This window comes from Miniopterus natalensis, chromosome 3 (genome assembly GCF_054644295.1).
Source record: "Miniopterus natalensis isolate mMinNat1 chromosome 3, mMinNat1.hap1, whole genome shotgun sequence".
In the NCBI taxonomy this organism is placed as follows: Eukaryota; Metazoa; Chordata; class Mammalia; order Chiroptera; family Miniopteridae; genus Miniopterus; species Miniopterus natalensis.
In genome coordinates, this window is record NC_142083.1 from 59,752,080 (window position 1) to 59,760,977 (window position 8,898).

Genomic DNA, 8,898 nt, shown 5'->3' on the forward strand with positions numbered 1-8,898 from the left:
CCATAGAAGAGGTACACTTGAGATAATTCTTGAAAGGTGCATTTGATTTTAGCAGATAGAGACAGTATGTGTGTTCCCTGTGAAAGGACCAGAATGAGGAAAGACATGGTACCAGCAAGCCTCGAGAGCTAGAAATAGTTTCTGCTGTCTGGAGCAGCGCTAGCCAATAAAACTTTCTTGTGACAGTGGCAAGGTGTTGTTTTTTAAATTTTTTATTACAGTTTGCATTCATCACTATTTTGTATTAGTTTCGAGAGTATAGTGCAGTGGATAGACATTCATATAGGTTACAAAGTGTGCCAATAATTCAAGTGCCCACCTGGCACCACCAATAATTACAATATTGGTAACTCTGTCCTGTATGCTTTGCCTTACTTACATCCCCAGAATCTCAGGCCCCACACCAGACCTGCTGCATCATCATTGACATTTTAACAAGATCCTGAGGAGTCACTGGCCTAGAACACTTTTTTAAGAAGGTCTCTCTATCTCCTTGTTAAACTTTTCTAAGTAACTCCTAATACTAAGTCCTACACCCTACAACCGTCCACTACCAGGAAGCATCCCATAAAATCCGTCCACTTGTCCCACCACCACCTAATTCCAAGCCTCCTCCTTGTACGTGGCCTGCTGCCTCTGGCTCCCAGCAGCTTTGCCTAATTCCAGTTCTGCCCCTTTCAGTTTCTTTCTTTCACAGAGGAGCCAAAAAGTGAAATTGGAAAAGTTTCTTTCCTGTTGAAAATCGTTTCTCACTACACTTGGGATAACATACAATCTTTCACCATGCCGAAAGGCCCTGCATGTCCTGGCCCTGATCCACCTACCTCAGCTTGGGGGGAAGAGGGAGAGAGGGAGGGAGAGAAAGAGGGAGAGAGAGTGTTGTTTAAGAAATCCTTTCCTGACCCAAATCAAGCTTATACCACCGTCCCTCTTACTGCTGTCTAGGTTTTCTATGAGTCTCTAACACACCAAGAATTCCTCTCAGGGTCTTTGCACTTGTTTCCTGTGCTTCAGGGTTCTGCTTTCAGCTCCTCCGTGACAGGCTCCTTGTTACTCAGGCCTGTTCAGGTGTCATCTCCAGAATCTCCCTTCACTAGCCAGTTGATAACCACCCCCACCTCTCCTTCACTGAGAGTCTTTTTACCCTGCTGCTTTTCTCCTTAACAGAGCCAAACTTGGGATTATGTAGGTTTGCCTTCCCTGATAGAATATAAGCTCCAGGGAGGGCACGAACCCCAGCCATTTGTCCAAGCATTGTATCCCCGCACTTGGAAAAGCAGGGGTTCAGAAAATATGTGTTCAATTAATTAATGCAAGTATGTTTATCACCAGTATATGTTGAGAAAAATGGCAATTTTCAGAATTGAAGGCTCTAAAGCCGCTTACATCTTAATTGCATTTTTCTGTTCATTGTTCTTTTCCTGCTTAAACACCCTCAGGAAGGTCTCATTACTGAAAATTAAAGCATAAATGTTTCAGGCGGCACTCCTAATCTCCTAAAAGAGGTGACCTCCTTATGGAAGATACTGTGGTTGCTTATCAAGCAGCCACTGCCCCTCTGCCGCCTTTGCTAATAAAACCCTGATTTTTATTCATGTATCAGACGGGGATGCGTCTCGGGAGGTGAACTGCAGTTGGTCTAAATTAGTCATAAGTTCCTTCTCTAGGCCGGATGATGGATTTAGGAATGGACATGTGTCACAGTTTTAGGCAGTGAACTACCGTGGGAGGTCAGTTGGGGGCCTTCTCCCTCTTCAAAAGGGGAGAGCATGTCACCCCCATTTGACAGTGTCCAAAGGCAGTGTTGTAAGAGTGGAGCCTGGAGCGGCTGCAGCCGTTTCGCAGCCCTGCAGGGAGACAAGCCAAGGACAAAAGTCAACAGGATGATCAAGCAAAAGCAGAACCTGGGCCCCTGAAGATGCTCTGCTGAGTGAACCACCTCTCGCTTGGTTATATAAAATAGCCACTTTACTAGTTAAGCCATTTTGAGTTGAGTTATGTTACAAGAGCTGAAAGCACCACGCTCTCGTGCAGACACTTGGCTGAAGGGGAGCTTGTGGACAGCCTCCCAAAGCTTGGCTGTGAAGCCAGTTTCTCAGAACACAGCCTCTAACTGTCCCTCCTGCTCCCACCACCTTGCATATTTCGCTCAAAATGTTCAATAACACTGCACTTAATTAAATAGTGGAAAGATTTTTTTTCAAATAGGCAAGAAGGGTTCTTAAAAATACAAAGTGAATCAAGGATGTACATACGAGCCTTGAGATTGTAAATGCCTTACGTTCGCGGCGTTCCTTTGGCATATACACTCGGAGAGTTTCAATTCAGATGGGGAACTGGGGCTCGCCTAGTAGCAAGGTGAAGCTCCCCAGTGTCGAGCTAAATCTGGAGGCTGAGGGGAAGAAAACCAAGGGGCTGGGATGGGAGCAATGAGTCCTAGGCGCTAGCTGCTTTATGTCAGCAGGCTCCTTAAATATTTTAAGATTTTCCCAAGTAGATTTATATCACTGAAGGACTCTAAGTGATTTTCTAAATCTCTAAACAGGAGAAGGAGGGAAATTGGAACAGTGCTATTTAAAGGCCATATTTTAAGGGCTTTACACAGAGCCTTGTGTTCTTGGCTCCCATGCTCTACATAGCTTTCCAATTTTTTTATTCACAAGCTTAGCCTTGGGGCTCATTTTCTGGTCCCAGATCTGAATGGCAATGCTAGCAAGCAAGATGTGTCTCTAGGGACTGGATGTGTGCAATTCTTGCACTAAACCAAATGAAGGCCTCACTGGTTGGCTTTCAAAGCATGATCTGAAGTTGGGGGGAGGCCTTTGTTTTGGTCCAAAACTCTCCCTGGAGCAACAGATCAGAGCCCTTGCCTGTCTTGGGGATGAATTTCCTTGGCTCGTGCAGGATTGAAATAATTTCAGTCTGGCTGTATGGGAAGTGAGTGTTCAAGAAAAATGATTTGACTCGCACGTTCATTTTGTCTCCCTAAATGGATGTTTTAAGTGCAGTTAACAAGATTACTTTGGAGTTAAAAAAAATCTATTTTCTTAGGTAAAATCTAGAAATTCATCCTCAGTGAATTTATAGGGCTCCCTTTAATAGAGCCTGAGGGCAATCGGTTTTAGATTCTGCATTGAGCTTTCAATAAACATTAACTGAAGTTGTCATTTGGGCAGAGTGCTTGTGCTCAGCTCTGGGGAGGAGGGTTTTAATAACCCTACCCTTCTGTCTAGTAAGGGAGAGAAGTTCAGCATGGAGTTAAGGTGCCATAATATCAGAGAGCAAGAGGGTCACCTTAGCATTGGCGGCACAAATGAGAGATGCTGGGAGCACACAGGAAGGAGACCTTGCTGGACTGGTGAGGCGGGAGGCAAGCAAGCGAGAGGATCTGAGCCAAGCCTGGAAGGATAGGTCACCGACCAGCTGTGGGACAGGACGGTTGTGTGACACCAACAGCTCAACAACAAGCAAGCTCGTGTCTGGTGAAAGTTCGTGAAGGGAAATCATTGGAAGTTACACTGGAAGTACTCCCCGTAATCTGTGTCTAGACTTTGGACTCTGCAGACGAAAACGAAGTCGTGTGCACATGAATATTGATTTGTAAACACATTGTAAGAATGTGAAATGATACAAGCGTGTGTAGTTTTCAGGAAACTTTAATATACCTACACATAATAATGAAGAAAAAGACACATGTATCTGAATTTGTGGGGTTTTTTAATGACAGCCATGTGATACTTTGTTAAGGCAATTAAGAAATGTAAATTTTTATGTATGAGCCTGTTGACTTCAGAGCTCTAGTGATTTTATGAGTGAAATAGCATCTAATCTAAGCTTGGACAGAACAATTTTACAGGGTATTGAAGTAACTAGCTCCTCCCATTAGTCCAGCCAGTCTACTTCTGGACAGTCTCTGGGGTTTAATTTGTCAACCATAAATTCAGGAATATATGGCACCCAGATACGAGGTTAAAAATTAATGAGATATATTATTAAAATAATTTTAGCATTAAAAAGTCTATTATTTTAAAGTACAGTAGAACCTTGTCCTAATGCAATCTCTTAGGCCTGTGTCATTGCAGTGTAATAATGATGAGGTTTTATAATTCAGTAAAAATTACATAAGTTGAAAGACTAGCCCACCTGACCTGGAATCTCACCCTGTTTGCATGACAAGAGATGAGTGAGGTTTCAACAGAGTTGTAGCCCGAGTTCTTGTAGTTTTAGCACGTGCAGAGAAAGTGAAGATCTCTGGAGTACAACATTTCAAATTAGAAAGGAGCGCAAGGCACAGGGTAGCAGCAGCAAAAATGACTGGTCTTTGAAACTATGCACCTGGCTTCATTAAAATCTCTACAAATAAACAATGACGTGAAAGCTGTTCAATATTTTAAAAGAAAACTACCTATTGGAGCACCTGATGTCGCAGAGCCAGGAGGCTGTAGGAGTTCTGAACTTGCCAGGGTTCCAAATAGAAGGCAGACTGTCTCGGGCATGGAGAGCCCTGGGAGCTCAGAGTTTGATGTTGCCATCTGTGTGATTGTGACAGTCAGCTACCTGATAATGTCTGTAAAGCAGCGGGGACTCGTGACAGTGGGCAGATCTTGACTTGTCTGGGGGCAAGGGAAAAAGAAAGGATCACTAAGTGTTGATTCCTTTGTTTCTCTTTCTTATTCAGAAAGTATGGCCAGAAATAAACTCATGATGATGATGATAATAATAGACAACATTTATTGAGTGTTATGTGCCAGGCACTGTAAACACCTGCCATACTTAGGTCATTTAATCCTCACAGCCACCTTATAACAACCGAACTATTATTATATACCTGTTTTACAGAACAGGAAAGTGAAGGCTAATGAAATTGAACTTCAACCTTGGACTATGTGGGATTTTGAGGTCTACAGTCCACAGCCAAAGCTAGCCCACTGTCTTGTTTTGTAAACAAAGTTTTATTGGAGCACAGTGATACCATTGGTTTACATATTTTCTATGGTGGTTGTATGGCTACAAAGATAGAACTGAGTAGTTGCGACAGAGACCGTATGGCCCACAAAGCTGGAAATATTTACTAATGGTCTTTTAGAGAGAGAAAAACAAAACAAAAAATCCACCTCTTGTCTACCTGACTATAGAGTCCACTGGATGTGGAATCCCTAGAATTGTCACTTTGGGAACTAGTTTAATTATAAAAGAATGGAAAAGGTGGCAACAGTAGTGAAAAGAGCACTGGACTTTGAGCCTGGCAGTTGGGATTCTAGCCTCAACTCTAAAAAATCCATGGAAAAGTCACTCCACCTCCTAAGAAATCTTTTTTTCTGATCTACTAATTAAAGCCACTCTACCTTCTAATTCCAAATTAGAAGGTTTCCTAAACACTTTTTCTGGTTTGCAAAAAGCTATTTTAGCATATCAGATGAAATGCATTTGTACTGGTTCTCCATGGCAACACTCATAGGTCTTGCCCAAAGACCTTTTGAAGACCTGTTTCTCCAGGCTTTGGTTATTGAACTTTTGAGTAGATAGATGTTTGAAGATAGGAATAGAATTATCTGTTTAATGTAAAAAGTTATTTTGGTTTTGTTTTGTTTGCTTGTTTTTGTGAATGCTAGTGTTTCCTTCATCTGAAACTGTGGTAGGCAGTTAGACAGACATGGGCCAGGTACAAAAGGTCACCAGGGAGGAAAGCCTCGGGTGCCTAGCAACAGGCAAAACAAGGACTTTGTCCCCAGGGTAACCTTTCCTCCCTGACCTTTCATATCACTGGTCATGCGGTTCTGACTGTCCCCTGACCTTTCCTCCCCTGGTATATTACTAGTCATGCGTGTTAGACCCCCTTAGAGGCGGAACAAACAAGGGGGCCAGAGAATAGCCCTTAAGCATTAAGTCCCCAGGAAAATGAGGTTCTGACCTGCATCAAATACATTGAGGCCTCAGTTGTGTTTCAGCTCCAGGACTAGCAAAACAGTAAAACCAGGCAAGTGATGCCATGGATGACCTCAGGACCAGCTACATTGACTAATGACCCCCTGCCTGGTGCTGACCAAGGTGGAGGCCACGACCCTGAAAAGACACACCTGAAAAGCTGATGAATAGTCTGTTGAGATCCTCCCCTGGTACATCCCTAAAATCCCCACCCTAAAAAGCCCTGAGAAGGGAGGACCCAGAGCGATCCCTCCTGGGGGGAGCAAGCTGGAGCCTTTCCACTCCCCCCCCCTTCCTCCCAGGTGCATTACCTTTACCTTCCTCTCTCCAAAGCTCCAAGGACCCTTCTTTTGCCTCTGTAACTTGTTTCCTGAGCCCGTTTCTTCTACAGCTCACTTATTCTACCTCTGTGACTTTCTACATAAACTTTCTCTTATAGTTTGAATCTTGGCTCTAAATTCTTTTCTAGTCAAAACTCAAGTACCAAAGTTGCTGGACCAAGGACCGGTCTGACCCCACCAGTCTTACACCTGGTGCCATTCTTGCCGCCTCCAATAAAACAACCCAAGCCTTAAGTTTTCTCTAGGGAGACTGAAGCCTGAAATTAAAGAGTAAGATGAAAAATCTTAAAAGGGTGATGTGAAAACCAGTGAGTTGCAACCTGTGAATCAACACAGACAGTTCCTACACACCATGGGCTTCAAATCAGCGGGGTGGGTTTGGAGGGGGTGCGTCTCAAGAAATCTCAGTCTTTGGCCATCTGTGGTTAAAACTCAGTCTTGGTGTAGCTTTGCCCTGAAAGATTAAGGGAAAAAAACTGCTTAGGAAAAATACCGTATCTGAGGTTTGCCTTCTGCAAGGATGATTTGATAAGAAGGCTGGTGATAGGACCTTTATCTTGGTCCATGATGTGTCACAGTGACTTAAAGCAGGAAACGTGTTAGTTTGGTGATCCTGTCTTGATTCTTTTCTATTTAGAGTATGAAGATTTGAAGTGGGAGCAGGAACAAGATAACTAAATGTATGTCTTTTTTGCATTCAACTGCAGGCAAACTATATATATATAAACTAGATGTATATATATTTTAGGAACAGCAAAATCTCAGAACTTCAGGCCCATTATTGAAGAATGAACTTCCATTTGGCTAATATCAGCCTGTTGGATCTCAAGTTGATGAAACACTGCACATACTGAGCCTGACCCTCTGTGAAACAATGCATTTGTAGAGGGTCCAATGGTGGAGGTCCCATATCCTAATCCCTGGAACCTGCTAATGTTACCTTATGTGGGAAAAGGGCCTTTGAAGATGCAGTTAAAGACCTTGACACAAGATCATTGTTGATTATCTGGATAGGCCCTGAATCTAATGACAAACATCCTTATGAGACAGAATAGAAAACACATATCATGGAGGAGGCAATGTGACCAAGGATGCAGAGACTAGAATGGAGCAGCCCCAGGTCAAAGAATGCAGATGGCTACCAGAAGCTGGAACAATCTGGAAGGATTCTCCTCTAAATCCTCCAGAGGGAGTTACCTGTGCTGACACCTAGCTTCCAGAACTGTGAGAAAATAAATTACTGTTGTTTTAAGCCACCCAGTTTATGGTAATTTGTTACAGCAGCCTCAGGATACTAACCAAAGTACTCAAAACACCTTTACCCATCCATCCCACCGCCCTTCTGGAGAGGCAGGCCGGGGCTTTCCACGACCCTCCTGGGATTTCGTCAGAAACCAAGGGCCACGCAGTCATGTTGCTCTGTGACTGGGCACCTTGCGAAAATGAGAGAAGCACAAAAGTAGGCAAGAACCCCTTCAGTATTTGATTCATTTTGTGGGATTAGTTGTACATTGTCAGTTTAGAGTACAACTTGGAATAAAAACAGGAAGATGTTTTCAGTGATTTGCCACCATTTACCACAGAAAGTTTCTCATCTAGATAAAGATTGCATTTCACATTGGTAGAAAAGTGGTAGACCGTTTAGTGAACAGCATGCTCTTCATTTGGATGAAAATGAAATTGTTTATCTACCTCTTATGTACACATACAAAAATAATTTGGAGATTAAAGATTTAATTGAAAAAATAAGGCTATAAAAATAATAGAAAAATACAAGAGAATATTCTAATCATTTGGGAATGAAGAAGGCTTTCCTATGTATAGTATGAACTTGAGAGCTATAAAAATAAATAGGCAAATTTGATTATAAAAATTTTAAATGGCGTGACCAAAGATGCCCTAAATAGAGTGAAAGGAAATCAAAACAATATACAGTCATAAATATTTGTACTCTGTGTTTTTCATTAGTGTATTCAGCAGTTTTGGAGTACCGACTATGGCCCAAAACCGAAGTCAGTGCTGGGGACAAAATACTGAGTAAGACAAGTGCAGGCCTGACCTCCTGGAACTTGTGATCTAGTGAGTGAGGAGCCCACAATGAGTTCTAAAGGTCAAGTCTGGATGCCATGGGAATGCATGAGGTGAATAATTATTGACAGAGGAGAGTTAATTAATGTCTCTAATGTATAGAGAACTCATGGAAATCAATGAGAAAAATATTATCATAGAAAAATTGACAAAGAACATGTACTGCAAATTCCCAAATGATGAACTATAGTTCACCAATAAACATATGAAAAGATGTTTATCACCATGAATAATCAAAGGTATGCAAATTAAAATTAGATACAATGTTTTACTATCAGATTATCAAACAATAAAATGTGTTATAGTAAGAACTGCTAATGATGAGATTTAGGGAGTTGGGCTCGCTCACATACTTTGGTAGCAGCGTAATTATAGAAAATCTGACGATACATATCAACATTTACAGTTCAAAAATGCACTTCTGTTTAGTGTGATATGGACTGAATGCTTGTGTCCTCCCCCCTCCCTTCCTATGTTGAAGCCTTTAATCCCCAATGGGATGGTATTTGGAGATAGGGCCTTAGTGTTAGAGGTAATTAGTGTT